Here is a 17,158-nt window from a genome sequence, read left to right on the forward strand (position 1 = left end):
CAGGGATTTTAAGAAAACAAACCAGAAGGCCGTGCTGGTGTTTCCTATTTTTTCTACTGAACAAAGCCAATTACTTCTTCATCTCTTTCCTGCTTGAAAGGATAAAGCATACAGTCAGGGGTGCCGACGCTGGGGAGCTGGAGGAGGCCAGTGTTCAGGGAGGGAATGAGGCCCTGATGGGGGCATTAGTACCCAGTTCAGGAAGGTTTTCCCTCAGTCGTCATCCGTTCCTCACAGTCTTGAGAAGAGCCACTCACAAAGCCACACTTGCTAGTCAGCCGTGGACCTTGCTCCTTCTCCTTCTCCTGGCCAACATCCAGCCCAAGGAACACAGACCTCTCAGTGTTTCCTTCCGATGTGCTCCACACTCCCTGTCAATTCACTAGCATGCTCATTTACAGGAATGTGTGCTCCTTTTAGATCACGTAATATTACTATTTCTAAAATCATTTTCTACTTTCCCTTTTTTTTTGCTACTTTTTTTTTCCTCTTCCCCCAATCAATCCCTCAAATTTTCCCACCATCCAAATTGTCCCAGGGCTCCTGACAGCTCTGCTTGGACCAGCTCTCATCCCAGGCTTCAGAGGCTGTTTCCTCCTGATTTTCCAAAGGAGGCAAAATGAACTTCAAGCTCACAACCAGTGGCAACCCAATGCATGCTTCTCCACACAGTCAGCACACGTACTTTTAATTTCTCTTGTACCTTTATAAGCTGACCCTCCCAGGCTTCTGCAGCATGGGAGAACAAATGTGGCTTTATTAAAATTAATAGCTAAACCACAATAGCTCTAAGCTGTCATCTGTTTAATGGCCAGACCAAAGGGAACCTCTCAAAGCATTGTAAGTTATTTCAGGGATTCCTCCACAAATCTGCTTGTGGACTTCTATTTTAGGCACACTTGCCATCCATTGCCTGTGCTGAAAGATGTGTCTTGAGGAGGCATCACTCCATGGCTTACAGACTCTCTGAGAGAACAGGGGCTGAGGATATTCCCACTGCAACTCTGGGTACCACATTGCTCACTTAGTGGCCATCCTAATGTCCCAGTCTGCCTAGGATTCTACAGTAATGATCTCAGTCACCTTTTTGGTTTTATTTTTGGTGAGGAAGATTTGCCCTGAGCTAACATCTGTTGCCAGTCTTCCTCTATTTTGTACGTGGGACGCCACCACAGCATGGCTGACAAGTGGTATAGGTCCGCACCTTGGATCCGAACACATGAACCCAGGCCGCCGAAGTGGAGCCTGCTGAACTTAACCACTATGCCACGGGGCCGGGCCCTCAGTCACCTTTTCTACTTGAGCCCCAAAGTTCTCTTCTCATGCTCAGATTCACAAAAAGTCCTTAAGCTTCTGGCTTAAACTCTGGTAAAGGGGTGGGGATACGCCCCCCCCCATACTCCTATTTTCTTCCTTCTCTCCTTTCCAAAGGTCTTTGCCCATAATGGGATGAATGGCATCCCCTAAAAAGATATGTCCGAGTTGTAACCTCCTGGACCCGTGAATATGGCCTTTTTGAACATAGATCTTTTATAGGTCTTTGCAGACGCAGGAGAGAAAAAGGCTGTGTGAAGACAGAGGCGGAGATGGGAGTGATGCTGCCACAGCAGGATCCACCTGGAAGAGGTGAGGAAGGCTCCTCCCCTAGAACTTTTGAAGGGAGTGTGACCCTGAAGACCCCTTCAGTTGGGACTTCTGGCCTCCAGAACTGTGAGAGAATAAATTTTTGTTAAGTCACCAATTTTTTGGTATTCGTGGCAGCCCTAGAAAACTAATACAACCCCATCCCACTCCTGAATCCTCAACCTGTTCTTCCACTTACTTCAGCCAAAATATAAAATAAAATAAAAGCTCAGGCAAATAGAAACTGGGGGAAAAAGTGTCACGTTCAGCCTCAAACATCTGAGTGCTATCCGAGCACAATCCCAGGACTCAGCTGGTCTCTCTTGCACCACCATTTTGTTTACATGCCTCAAAGTTAAAGGCTGTATTTCTTAGGATGCTGCTCGCTAATGTTAAAGACACCAGTTAGACAACTATGGTTATACTCAAAGCTAATAGATTCTTACTCCACCACTCATTTTACAACTCAATTCACTCTACCTTGACTACCAACACACAAAACAAACCATTTGTAAGTTGAGAAGAGTTGAGCCATTGTTCTAGTTTATGTCTGAATTCTCAAAGCAAGGATTTTGTCTTTCTAGAGTCCTAGAACGCCCAACTCACTCAGCATTCTAACTAACACCAAGCCTCTATTTTCTGGTTCTTGTCTGGAGCAAAAACATATTTGAATTCCTTCCAACCTAAAAAACAAACAACAATAAGCGCGTTTCCCTCCACCATGTTCCCCCTTGGTTATCACTCTCTCCCAACCATTCTTAAGAGACAATCTTCTTAAAACAAAAATAATCTTCTGGACCTGTGGTTAAAAGCATGGATTTTGGCTTTATACAGACCTGAGTAAAATCCCAGCTCTGTAACTTAACATGCTATTCTCTCTGGGTCTTGCTTCTTCTTTAACTGTAAGATGAGAGTCACAGAGTTACAGCACAAGAATGCAATGAGACGAGACAGGTTGGAGGACTGAGTGGGCAAAGGCCTTTAGGCGACAAATGGGGACTAGCAATGAGACTCTATGAAGCCCAGGAAAAGGGAAAGGAGAGAAGGATTTTGAGTCCAAGGAAGCACCTGAAGGACTCCTGGCCCTCTAGCGGGGCCAGCAAGTGATTGTGGCTGGGGCATCAGGAGTTGACAAAAGTTGTCTGAGCACCACTGCTACTAGCCCTACGTGTAGCTTTCACGGCTCTCACAGATCACAGCAGAAGCACCCGGAACCCTGGTTGGCAATATTGGAGACACAGCAGGTCCTCAGAGACAGTTTTCTTCCTGCATCCAAGAAGCAGAGCACACAGTGTCCGAGGGCAAGAGAGATAAATTTATGAATAGACGTCAAAGTATATTTGGGAATGAACCCAAGGTAGCACATGCAGGGTACTCAACAATAACATGAAGACTGCTCCATAAAGCAGCCCACATCCTGAGGTTTCCTGGATGGGAATGAGTGGGTTTGCAAACAAAGATTCCCCAGGAATTCTCAATGGCTACCTACAGTCCACAGATATCATATTTGTGTCATTGCACTCCCTATATGAGATTACTCTTCTAGTTTAGCAAAAGCAGTTTCAACATCTCTTTATGTGGACTGGGACAGAAGGTCACTTTGGGCCAGATCTCAAGAGGGCCTTTTGAGTTTCATAGATGAATGTTAGGCACCACTGGAGCATATAATTTGCCCCGAGACTGGCAAGAAAGACCCCTAATTGTACTTGATGCATGTAACATGCATTCTTTTATATTAATTAAACTTGCAAATATAACACAATGTTATTAAAAGATGTGTGTTTTTATATATATTCTTGGTATTTCTAGGTAGGCATAGGAAAGAAGAGATGGCCCTGGCAATATGTTACAAAATGAATCACCTGGGAGAAATTTTGAATGATAGCATGGATTATGGTTCTACCTGAGGACAGTTATTCTTGCTTACTTGCTTCATGGGAGTGTTATGCGGATTAAAATCAAAAGGAGATCAGAAAAAGGAAAACACAATCAAGATCTCACAAATTGAAGGTAACTCTATCGTTATAACTTTTAATTCAAAGTCATTTATATGGTAACTACATACTTGGGCTGCAAATTCTATGACCTGGCCCTCAGGTACACAGAAAATTTCTGATTAAAATTTTAATCACCAGCTTGTTACCTGTAGGAGGTTTCTCAACAGCAAAATAACAAATTGCGATGGCAGTTGGATTTGGCTGGTTCCCAGACTTTGCCATTCCAGTTCCTCTCCTGTAAAACATTTTCAACACACACACACACACACACACACACTTAAGAAGTGTCCTGGGTATTCATCTGTTTTATTACTAGAGCAGCCCTAAACAGAATACCTTGGTAAGTCTTAGTATCTTTAAAACAAGAAAAGAGAAGACTTTTTGGCCTCTTCTTATAATCCCTTTGAAATAGATTTTTGCAAGTATTCTTTTATCTGTTTCTCAAGCCAGTACAAATCCTATTTTATCTTTTCTTTCAATATGTTTTCAAAAACTCAAAGCAAAAAAAAAAAAATCATGATTGATGAGGAAAGACACCATGATGCGGCTGTTGCACATTGACCAGCCTATCAGAAATGACCACAGTGCTCCTGAAAGTAAGATTACAAAATCACAACCAGAAAATGACTTTTATAATCAGTCTCTAAAACTAACACCCAACGTCAGGCACCTTTTGCTAAAGCTCCTGGAAATCTTCCTACATGCCGTAAATCTGCAGTTGCAGACCCTCCACCAGGAGCTAGATTTGTGTTCTGTTTAGTGTTTTTGTTAGAGTGATAAAGAGCTAAGCAGGCAGTTTTAAATATTGTGTGGATGTCTAATGAAATCTGGTGAAAACAAGGGCAGCAGCAGGGAGGAGAATGGACAAGAGGATTTTACAGATTCTCCATCTACTGAAAGGTCTCTCTCTCCCAGGCTTCTTCCTCCAAATTTTTGCACACTTACTCTGAGCTCAATATTTTCCAGATACTGGGGGGCATATGGAAATGGAATAAGCCAGATTTCTGCACTTCAGGGAACTTACAATCTATTTGAAGGAGTAAGACTAGCACAGGAACAATTAGTTCACAAAACATGCCAGCATGCATAGTTAAGTGCTAAATTTGGTGAATTTTAAGTGCCTTAAAATATCATCAAAAGGAAGTTCAATGAGAACTTCTGGAGTGATGTGGAAAAGCTTCAAGATGAAGTGAGGGACTTAGGATGAGTCTTGAAAGATGTGAAGCCTATAGATATTTAGAAGACAAATGTAGGAATTCCCAACTAAGGGAAACAGCGTGAAGGAAGCAAACAGTGATTCTCAAATTTTAGTGTACCCTAGTATTACTTTGGCAGTTTTTATGGAGATGATATATTAGATGGATAGATAGATAGAGAGATAGATAGAGAGAGAGAGAGAGAGAGAGAGAGAGAGAGATAGATAGATAGATAGATAGATAGATAGATAGATAGATAGATAGATAGATAGATAGATAGATAGATGGATGGATGGATGGATGGATGGATGGATAGGTAGGTTTCCCTGGAATCCATTACTAGAGATTTTAATTCAGAAAATCTTCAGGGGAGTTCTAGAAATCTGAATTTCCAACAAGTTGTCTCCCACATATCCAAATGAAAAGGTGGTCCATAAGACACACTTTAAAAAACCCTAGCCTAAAAGCAAGACTGACAGCTCCCATTTTCCTTTACAACAAGAAATGCAAAGAGACATTGTGAGTGGCGATTGGGGCAAGCCCCAAGATAATTTTATTAATATGCTGCCTTTACATTTTTTAAATACTGTCATAATTATAATTTTATTTCAGATAGTAAGGTGGTAACTATTTTATTTCCATTTCAAATTTAGGATACCAAGGTGCAAAAATGTTCTGTGACTTAACCAAGATTACTGCTAATTAGTGGCAATTTAATCCAGGTCTCCTGACAACTAGACAAACACTCATTCCACTAGACATGACTGACTTGCAATAATTTCCTTGCCCTAAAATGGAAATTGTTATTTTGGCATCCATTAAACCAAAGAAATATATAGACATACAGATGACCTTACGTTTAAGCGCAGAATGCTCACTTGCCTTTCCCAAAACTCATCCCATATATCTTCTTTCTGTTATATATTCATTTATTCCTTCATTCATTTCACAAAGTTACAGAGCTACTGCTGTGTGCCTGACCTGATTCTAAGTTCTGGAGATAGAAATGGTCTCTCCCCTCATGGAGACTTCAGCAAACAGATAATTACAGTTCTGGTTACAATTCCACCAAGTGGGGAAATACAGGGTGTGACAGGGAGTAAACAAAAGCAGTTCAGAAAAGTCCTACCAGGCAAGTCACCTTTAGTTAAGTTAAGATGTGAAAGGTGACCAGTAGTTAGGTGAACAATGGGAACATCTATGTTCAAGCAAAACAACATATCATCTTCAGGAAAATGAACAAAGACTCGATGACTACAGCAGGTGAACAAAGGAGAGAAGACCATTTGATGAAGGTGGACAACTGGCAGAAGCAGGACTACTGGGCATCCCACATACCAAGTATCATAGAGGGTATCCATTCGAGGCTCCATGGGAAGTGGGTCTAGGTAGGTAGAGGGTTCTCATAAGTTATGGCAAGGACTTGTTCTTTTTCATAAGAGTAATGAGAAGCTACTGAAGGTCTTGAGTCAAGAAATGACGTGAACAGAGCTAGGTTTTGAAAAAAAATCATTCTACTTCAGCATGGTCTCCTTTACAGAAGAGGGAGGTGAAAAGGTTTACCAGGAGTCCAAATATGAGGCCATTGCAGTAATCTAGGAGAGAATCAATGGTAGCATGGAATAGGATTATGTCAGTGGAGAGAAAGACAAGTAGATGGACAACAGAGACATCTAGAAGGCAGAGCCAACAACCCAGTGGTGTTTGGATGTGGGATGAAGAAGAGGAAATGATCAAGGGTGACACTCAATTGTCTGACAAATGGAAGGATGTAATTCCCATTCCCTGAGACAGGAATAACTAGAACAAGAGTAGTTTTTGAAGGAGGAGAAGAGGAGGGAAGATAATCAATCAAGTTTGGACTGGGTTAAATTTCGGTTGCCTGGAAACATTCTAAATGGAGTTGTTAAGCAGAAAATTGGATATTGTAGTTGGGACTCCAGAAAGAGGTCTGGACTAGAGATGAGGTTTCAGGAGCCATAAGCGTGAGAGTGAATGAGACTTTGGAGGGAAGCATACGGAGTGAGAGGAGAAGAGAGCTTAGGCAACCCAATAGCTCAAGGTTATGCCGAGATGAGTGGCAGCCAAAGATGAAGGGAAACCGTGAGACAGGAGGAGAAAATCAAGGTCAATGTGGTGTCATGGATGCTGACAACAACATGGTCACATTAATGACAGTCTTTTTAAATCATCATTAAAACATCTAAAATTTCTGTACTTTTGGTAAAACAGAACCTGATATGGCAGGACAGAAAGAATACCCACTCACTGGTGGGATTTCTTTTTGCAGTCTAACCATGACATTCTGATCTCCTTATTTTTTAACTACGGGCAAAATGTACAAGGTTAATTGCAAGACACTGAAAGCAAATATAACTCCCTATTTAAAAAATTAGAGGATTGCAAATAACTCTTCCTTACTCCAAAGCTGACTATTGAGTTTGATCATCACTGACGTCCTTTGTTTTTCCACTTGCTAACTTTTGGTAATTTCGTTCAAGAAAGTAAATTGCACCACTATATGATTCCAATGTGATTATTTTCCTCCTTGGAACTAGTTCTGGCTAAAATTTCAGTGAAAGGGAAAAGTGAAACTGCTTGAATTAAATTTTTTTAAAATTATCTCTCGTTTTTGTTTTTTCATATGAATTCCAGGGTGGAGATTTGTCTCCTTGTCAAGGTGATGCCCTGCTATTGGATGTGAGGACAATTTGGCTGTGATGTCCCTCACTCTGTTTGCCACAAGGGTGATTTGCATGACCTATATGACGGATCCTTTTTTCCTCTCCATGTGTATTTTAACAGAAATAGTGGGATTAAATGGACAACATTTCCAGAAAGAGGACAGATCTTCTAAGAAGCATAAATGAGGAACTAAATCTCCAGACAGCTCCTACATTTTGCACCTGTTGACAGAGGAGCCTCTGCCCAAAGATGAGGTATCGTGGAATAGTCTCCTCCTTCTGTTCAGTCGCAGTCATAGGTTTGAATTCAAAATCTCAAAATGCTAGGATTTCTGCATAGTGTTTTCCTAGTGTACTCAAGCGCTCTACTCCATATTGCCATAGAACTTTGTTAGGCAACACTGTGTTCTTAGCATCTTGTTTCAAATGTTCTCTCACTCACTCTTAGTCACGTCAATACAGCAAGCACTTAATGAGCATCCTCTGGGTACAAAGCACAGGGTAGAGTGTTGTGGATGATACAAAGATACAGAAGGATGGAAGGGAAGGGCGAGGCCCCCAGGAAGATGTGTAAACACTCTGAGCTTTAGAATCAAACCGTTAATGTCTTTTGACCTTCCAAAACTCCAGAAAAAATGGTAAGAACCATTGCTAGCGTATAGAAAACCCTGGCTATGATCCCAAATCCACAGAAGGCTGAAAATTACTCCAAAATGAGCGCAATGGGAGTGGAGTGGAGAGGAGACACTGATGCTTAAAATACACCAAGGCATAAGCTAAAAATAAAATAGCTCACCTTTATTGAATGTTCATTATGTACTAGCAACTATGCTAAGTGCTTTATATGAATAATCTCATTTTAATCCTCACAAGCAATCCTATGAGTATGTATTATTATTTTTACCCCATTTTATAAATGAGGAAGCCAAAGTTCAAAGAGATTAAATAAATTATGCAAAGTCACTAAGTTGGTAAATGGCAGAGCCTGGAATTAAACTCAGAGCCCGGGCTCTGAGCCACTACACATAAGAACTGTCTTCCTGGTCTACCTCTCTCTCCAGCAACCTCACTCTCAGCCCCACCCTAGTCCCCAGGGCCCACTTATCCATCAGGTATGGCAGACATAGTGCCTGGGGCCCACAAAACTTTTAGGGGCTTACAAAAATTTTTTAATTTTATTTTTGTAAACCAAAAGAAAAATATGAATATAATAATAAATATATAACAATGAATCCAGCCTGGATTGTATTCCTTTTTATACCAACACAATCATTGTATATATATATATATATATATATATATATATATATATATATATATATACATATTTTTTTTTTTTTTTAATAGAGGAAGGGGCCTTCCAAGGCAAAAATGTCACAGGCCCAGGAAAGTCAAAATGCAGTGGACACCATCTGCTTGACAGTAGGAACTGCATGGTCTCCCTTTCTAAGCCCTTCCAGGCTGCAAATTACACTTGGGTTAATTTTTCCCCTTCAATGTAATAAAATAATAATAAGCAGCACTTACATAGTTTCTACCATGTGCAAGACATGGTTTTAAGAGCTTTATATACATTCGTCACAAAACCTGGTGAAGGAGATGCTATTATTAGCTCCACTTAGGACAGAACATTTGATGTTCCTTTGAATCACATCTCACCCACATAAAAATACCAACGCTTCCTTTGAGATGTGTCCCCAACCCTAGAATCCTCCCAAATTATGCATTCATGCAATCATTCATGTGTTCCTTTAGCATGCCTATCTTAAGAAAGATACTCTACTAGACTCTGGAAATATAATGAGAAGGGGAAAAAAGTGTCTCTATCTACAAGTTGCTAACAATCTGCTGCTAAACTCAGGAAGAGTATTTAAAACACACCTCCTGTCAATTCAGCTACTTGGATCCTTAAAAAAAAAAACTATGTTATCTGTGAGATATTTGGGACTTAGTTTTAGTTTTCTGGCCTTTGTTTGGTGGTCTTTAAATGTTTGTGTGTTTATTTGTTTGAGAAGGTGTGAGGGATTGGGCAGGAATTTACTTCACTTTTGCCAGTGCATAAATAGAGCATAAATAGCTCTCTTCCAGAAGTTTCTACACTGTTGTTAAAAAACAAAATTCAACCAAGTAAATTTGAAGATGTAATTGGCTGTATTAAGTGATTCATAAATAGGGCAGCATCCCATCTAGCAGATAGAAGCGCTCTCTGTACAAAATGGAAGATTTTTATAGGGAGAAGAGTGGAGCAAAGAAGCTGTTAGCAAAAGAAAAGAAAGGATTATATTTAGGTCAGGTCTTCTCCTCTTGGGGGAAGGAAGAGGCAGGAGTCTTTATCACACAGTTTGCCTCTTCTTCTGGGGGATAGAGAGGGCCCAAGTGACAGATTACCTTACTAGTGCTTGACTAGAAAAGGCTAGAAAATTCCAGACTGATTGATTATGATGACATTTCTGGGAGAAGTTGAAACTGCAATTAGATCAGGTTTTGGTATCACGGGCTTTAGCGTGAGTGACGCCATTTTGGGCCTGTGGTTTTCTTTTTACCTCTGTTTAATAGACAGTTAATAAGAACTCTAGAGGATTAACTTAAATACAATTCTCTGTTAAACTTTTTAGATGGAACTCATAAATGTGATAATACAAACATAGCATTATTTGAACCTTTTGAAAGATGTAAAAACCACCCAGATTTCTGTCATGAAGGTGGTCCCTCTGTCACTGTTGGCATTCAGGATTAAATCAGTTTGAATGTTCCACTGTTTTTACTTTTCAAGCATGGAACAACGGCACACTCTGCCTGATATCATTGAGATAACTTGAGGATGACTAGCCATACGTTGACAAAGGGAGAGATTCATTATTGTGATTAAATAAAGCAACCACGCTGATTTTTAAATTCCAACCACTTCTCTCCCACCTCACGGTTCACTGCTATTAGAACTTTCTTTCACAGATATGAATACACGGCCATAAATCTAATTTCTTTCTGAAACTCTTTTTACTTTGCTGTTGAAACCTCGAAGCTCATCTTTGGGTAAATCAAGAAGCTCAATAAGTGGATTCTTCATTATTATTATTAATATCAAGAATTCCGACCTGATTTCCATTTGCACCAGCTTTTACAATCATTTTCATTTTGTCTCTAGTTAAAGACTACTTGACTAAATGAGAGTGGACTCTTTTTCCATAACAATACTTATTTAAAATGTTTCAATATTGTTTGCAGGAAACTTTTACCTTCCCAACTGACTAATTATCATATTTAACAAAGCCTTCCTTTTGGAGAGAGTAAAAGAGCAAAGCAATTGCCCTCATTTGCATGCATACTTCAACTAGCACAGGGAATGTGACCTTCATGTAGGCACTGAATAATGTTCTAAGCTTCATCCATCCTGCCTGCTAATCACCCCAGCAACAACACGGTTCTGTGTTGGGCAACTGAATTGTTTTTGTAAACAAAAAGTAAATTGTCTATTAACTTGTCTACATAGTTTCTTGTAACAGAGGACAGCATAAGGAAAGGTCATTGAATGACACAGACCGGGTTCCAGCTAAGTGTTATTGGTGGAGAGGGGATAGATTCTACTGACAAGAAAAACTACTAAAGCTTTCTTTCTTTCTTTGTGCTTTATTTGGAAAATAAGGGCCTATAATGACACAGTTAAAACTCTCTACCAAAAGGAAAGGAAGAGCCTGCTAGATACATTTTTATTAAATTAAAAAGAAAAGTAGATCTACACTGCTGGCATTACCATCAAAAAAATTGAAAAGACATCCAGATTATAATGCACAAATTTATACCTATTATCACTAGTCCAGATGGAGTATGTTAAACTTTCTAAGGAGCCCCTAAAAGAAACAGAAAAGAGATTTGAAATTTCTTATAATTGAAATAAATCCTTTTGCATGCTTCTAAGGCAGATGGTAAGCTACTCTCAAGAAATGAACCTTGATGGGGAGAGGGTAGTAAGGGTGAGGAGATTCTTGTCCATTGAACCCAGAAAGCATGTGTCTTGCAGCAGCTGCTATGAAATAAATATTCTGGATCTATAACAGTTCTATCCCTGGTGACCATTTGCATGGTAAACTTATGAAAGCACAGTTTTAGAATCTCTTATTGACGTAGATTAGAAGGAAAATAATAATTCACGGTTCTTGCCTGCCCAGAGGTTTACATTCTCTACTCCAGAAAGGAAAATTTTATATCATCAGAAAATATATAATGAGGAGCCACTTAAAATTCTGGTTTCATTAATCATCATACGCATTTAGTTTCTATTCCAGTTCTTTGCAAACTCCAGTGTATGCACACACATTAAAAACATATATCTATATATATATTCATGTAGATATTGATATAGGATATATATATATTTTTTTTTTTTTTATCCTGTGGATGATGGACTGAACTAATTGGAGCCCTGTTCTAATGAACCCGAAGTCAGAACTTCGGCTCTGCTCCATGTGATTTATAATAAGTATTTGGTCTTCGTCCCCATTTCTGACACAGAGCTCCTAAAATCCTTGGAATTTCCTAAATGATGAAAGAGATAAATATGTCTTTTTTTGTGTTAATGAGGTGACTTTTGGAATGTCCCTAGACACCCAAAGGATGAGGCTGGTTGCCAGGGGAGCCAACCACATGATTAGAGGATTAGAACTTTTATCTTCACTCCTCTGACCTCCTGAGCAGGGAGATGTGCTGGAGGTTGAATCAAGAGCCAATGGCCAAAGATTTAATCAATCATGTCTATGTAATGAAGGCTCTATAAGGACAGGGTTTGGAGAGCTTCCAAGTTAGTGAACATGTGGAGATTCGGGGAGAGTGGCGTGCCTGGAGAGAACATGGAAGCCACAAGCCCCTTCCCACATACTTTGCATGTCTTCCATGTGAATGTTCCTGAGTTATATCCTTTTACAATAAACCGGTAATCTAGTAAGTAAAATGTTTCTCCGAGTTCCATGAGCCACTCTAGAAAATTAATTGAACCCAAGGAGGGGGTTGTGGGAACCTCCAATCTATAGTCAGTTTGTCACAAGCACAGGTGACAACCTGGACTTGTGACTGGTGTCTGAAGTCGGGGAGGGGGCAGTCTTGTAGGACTGAGCCCTTAACCTGTGGAAACTGACTCTATCTCTAGGTAGATAGTATCAGAGTTGAGCTGAACTATAGGACACCCAGCTGGTGTCTGAGAATTGCTTCTTCTTGGTGTGGAGAGACTGCCACACAGACACACACACACACACAGAGACACACACACACAGACACACACACACACACTGGAATTGGTCTCAGAACACCTTTTTACACCTTCATCTCTTGTTAGCCAAGTACTAAAAGGCAGACAGTAAGTCCCAAGATGAAGCAGGCAAGAATCTACCAGTAAAATGGTACAAATTGTCCATATGACTGATAGAAAAAGATCCTATCACAAAACCTGCTAAAGATGAGTTAAAAGGTCTGTTTGAACAGATAACATTTTCATTTGCAAGCATGTCTACCCAGGGCATACAGTGTGACTTAGATAACTAACCTGCAGTTTTGCTAACTAAAGAACAACCAGAAGAAAATGTGCTGGGTGTGGGTCTTAAAGAAGGATAAAAAGCATTCTTGCAGTCTTTCTTGTGTCATCTCCCTCTGGGGTTAAATTTTTAGATTAGAAAGTCCTCAGCTCAGGAGGGTCAAAGAGGCCAAACCGGAAAAGAGGACAGACCAGGCTGGACCCTCTCTGGGCTTTAAGGGATGAGGTCCCTTAAGAGGATGGTTTGTGCCTGTGCATGATATGATCACATTTCCTAAGGAGGAGAGCGAGAGGAATCTGGGGGAAGAAATCTTAGGGACAAAGAGTGTCCTTTAGATCAAATTTCTCTAGAACCCTAGAATACTACAGGATTAGGTGAGTGTCCAGCAGAGGAAGCAAGGGAAAGCCAGCTATCTCTGGGATGGTACCACTAACAATATCTTAGTGAACAAGTAGATAGATATGAGCCTCACCCTGGAAGTCTCTGGACATCACAGGGGATTGCATTACCTTCACTGAGGTCTTCAGAGATGAAGAGCTATGAAAATTTGAGAGCTGAACACTGCAGGCCAAAGTAGGTAAGCAAGAGAAGTTCTTACAGAAGGCCCACCAGATCAAGAAGAGCTTCCAGGATAGCAGGGACCTGATGCCAAGGAGCAGTCTGTATTCAAAGACCCAGTTGTGGTAAAGAAGGCATCACTCTTCCTGGCAACACTCTATACAACAGTCTGTTAATAAAACCAGCCCTCCAGTGTTTACAGAGCCCGTAGTAATTTATAGGAACTCAAAAAATCTGGTAAGGATCTTAATAGCTACAGAGAAAGCAGAATATCATTTAGGAACTTGCTGCGTCCAGAATGACCTCAAATAGTTGAACTTCTGAGAGGCAGATATTTTAACCTCCCTGTTGTCCTGAACAAGGAACTAATAACATCAATTACAAAGGCTCTTGTCCAGTCTGAGCCAACACATCAAAGCCGAGAGATTTGCCTTCGCATTCGTTCTGCTTGGGTCTACAAATTAAGAAGGTCATTAGCAGATTGTTACCATCCACTGAGGAGTTCTTCACCACCTGTCACATGAGCACCTTCATCCACAAGCTGTATTGAGTCAATGCCAGGGCAACAGGTTAGATAAAACCGGCTGAGGTGATAATGACCAGAGCAAATCCATGAACGCACCAGCATGTTGTCCCACCAACCTCAACAGTGAGCCGGTTGTGGCCTGTGAAGAAAGGAAGCAAAGAGGAGTGAGTGGTGGATGAGATTCTGACATTACAAAACAAAACAGCAGGAGCAGCCACCTTGGAAATCGAACTCCAGTTCTGACGTTAGAAGACCTAGCCATAAAATTTGGGGAGTTGTCCTTCCATCATGAAAGAGAAATCCAAATAATTGAATAAGGCAACTGAAGAAAGCAATTAAATGTGATGCTCCGGGATAGACATCAAGGCCATTAATAGCAATTAATGCCTTTTGTTCGTGGTGTTACGTACGGGGTATTGTAATTTCTATATAGTAAAATGATCTATTTTTCACTTCATTAATCAGAAAACACGATCATTGTGATCAAAAAAAGTGGCCTCATTTTACTTTCCAACCAAGATTTAACTGCATGTGCTTACAATGAGGTCTCATTTTCTGAAGACTTTATCGCGGTTAAAAGACACACCACAGCCCATTAGTCTGTAGACTGTACATTATTATAATAAATACTTAAAACCACTTATCAAAATAAAGACCCAAAACACACTCTGCCATGCAGTGGACCTGATTGTTTAATCAGAGTCTCTCACTTGCTAATTGGAAGTATTCAGGACTCCAAATGATTCGTCTTATCGTTGGTGGGAATTAAAAAGGTTTTACACCGGAGATGCTTTAGCTCTTCTCTCAACTAGGTCACCCTCAGTATACTAGCTTTGAAGCTTCTGTTACATTTTCCTTCTTATTTGTCAGTGTGAGAAAGGGTTTTCAGAGACCATAACACTGGCCCTTGCAGCCAATGACCTACCAAGTGGCGACTCCATATGAAGGCCACTGTAGACGTAGCCACTTGCCGAGGGGAAAGAAAATCAATTTATTCCAGAAGATTATTAAAGCCATCTGATTGTTTTTATTTTACAACCTACCAAATTCATGCCTGAAAAGCAGGCTGGCTTATTTTATCTGCTTACACACTTATTTATAAGGATGTATTAAAGAAATATCAGACACATTAGAAGAACTGTCTGCAGATGTGTTTGCTTTTTTAAAAAAAAAAAGTTTTGCTGGAATGGTAATGAGGTTGGAGAAATATCATTACGCCCAGAGTACCAGACCTTGCTTTCTGCACAGGATCTTTCTCTGAGTCTCACAAAGCAACAGCAGCAAACAATGAATAGATCAAGGGCTGACGGAGAGAGGAGGAAATGGACAGGGAGAGCTGGGAGGGGACAGCAGCACAAAGGAGGCCAGTGAGCAGCAGTCCACTTGAGGAAAATATTCATTTCTTCTGAGGGCAAAGGGGTGGCACTGTGAACATCAGCAGCATCAAATGGCCCAGTGAGTCTCTATAAACCAGGTGATAGAAGAGTGTACCTACCCCTCATGTACCTACAGCTCCTTCTCCTGCCTTGGGCTGCCACTTCTCTGAATGACCCATGAAGACCACTGGTTGATAAATGCAGGGATAAATGTTTTAAAGCTAACCCTTTACTTTCAATAAACATTCTGTTTGAAACTCCAAAGAAAATCAGCTTCAAACCTCCCAGAACCCACCATCTGCCCAGTCCTGTGCATGAGGGCAAAGGTAGCCCACTCTGTGGGCTGAGATAATTACTTCTTAATGCTCAGCTAATTAGAACAATTGTCTCATTATCAATTGAGCTTCTTTCATGTAGCCCAAATGAACTGACTCTGAAGATTCATCTCAGAAACCAGGCCAAGCCAGGAAAACCCACAAATCACTCATCAACACTCCCATTTTTAGAAATGTTGATGAATGAAAGACAAAGTCCTGAATTTTACTATAGACACAGCATAAACTCATAAAGCCAAAGGAACGTAGTAAATAAAGAAAAACTCAACGGAAAAAAAAGCTAGACTTTGGCAGCATCTCTGTTCTCATATGTCAGCATGAGATATATGTATATATTCCTTCTTGCTGACTGATGTGAGGCTGCTCCATTCCTAGCCACCTCCCCTGCAATTGCCTATTGATGGACACCTCCTGCTCATACATCCACATTGAGCACTGTGGTGACAAAAGGGGCAGCAGCTGTCACTGCAAAGTCAAAATGGAGTTAGAGCTTGCCAAGAGACCACTGCCTATGGTCATGAGAAATGCATAGCCTTCTATCCTTTTGTCTCTATCCCCTGACTACTCTGTCTGTAGTTCTGCCTTGGTCTTATGTGTTAGGTTTGACTACAGGGTTGTTGTCATGATGCCACATCTGTTGTGTCTAAAGAGACCCAGGAGAGAGAGGACATTCCTGCATCGAACACCGATCCAATGGAATTAGGACTCTCTCTCAGCCCCTCTCTTCCTTTCCCCTCAAAATTGTCCTGCCCTTCATTCTTCTCAGCCAGAGACTGATTCCTCTATTTTTATTGCTTATAATTTGTTTGCCCCCCAAATCCACCTATATGTCCTCAGATAGGTGGTACACACTCCCCACACCATGGTTGACTCACCTTTTCGTACTAACCAGACTTCACTAGGTGTGAATTCTCTCTGTTGCCACAACATGTTTATACAGCTCTGTAAAAAATCTCTATCAGTGTACTTGAGAAGTCTTTTTCCTATATTCCTCCTCTGTGAAGCTGCACGCATCTTGAAGACAGAGGTTCTGGAATGATAACATAGTACAGTGCCTGGATCACCGCAGGTGCATAATTGCTTCTATTGAAGGAATAAATAAATTTCAAAATATGAAATGTGGGAATCTGATTGTTCTGTCTTCCCTCATTTAGATGTCTTTCCTGCTCCTAGTGACCAGCCACCAGGCAGTGATCTGAGGGCACGACTATGTTGATCACCTCCATCATTCTCAACTTCTTTCAATTCATCCGTTTTTTCATTCATAGAACTATGGAAACTCGGCCTTAGGCGTGTCCATAAAGATCGTTTCAACCAACGAGTACCTTCCATGGTTAAACT

At 40.6% G+C, this 17,158-nt stretch overlaps 1 long non-coding RNA gene across 1 annotated transcript in view; it reads right to left on the minus strand.

The window, feature by feature from the left end:
• The window catches only part of LOC147913429 (uncharacterized), a 49,265-nt gene extending 32,423 nt beyond the window's left edge, over positions 1-16,842 (minus strand). Inside the window, exons 1-2 of the long non-coding RNA XR_015548716.1 lie at positions 16,693-16,842; positions 14,069-14,245 (exon numbers count right to left, since the gene is read on the minus strand). This is a non-coding gene — a long non-coding RNA (uncharacterized LOC147913429). The remainder of the gene's footprint in view (positions 1-14,068; positions 14,246-16,692) is intronic.
• Between the last annotated feature and the right edge of the window lie 316 nt (positions 16,843-17,158).

This window comes from Ceratotherium simum, chromosome 27 (assembly GCF_057802395.1).
Source record: "Ceratotherium simum simum isolate JZ-2026a chromosome 27, ASM5780239v1, whole genome shotgun sequence".
NCBI classification, from domain to species: domain Eukaryota; kingdom Metazoa; phylum Chordata; class Mammalia; order Perissodactyla; family Rhinocerotidae; genus Ceratotherium; species Ceratotherium simum.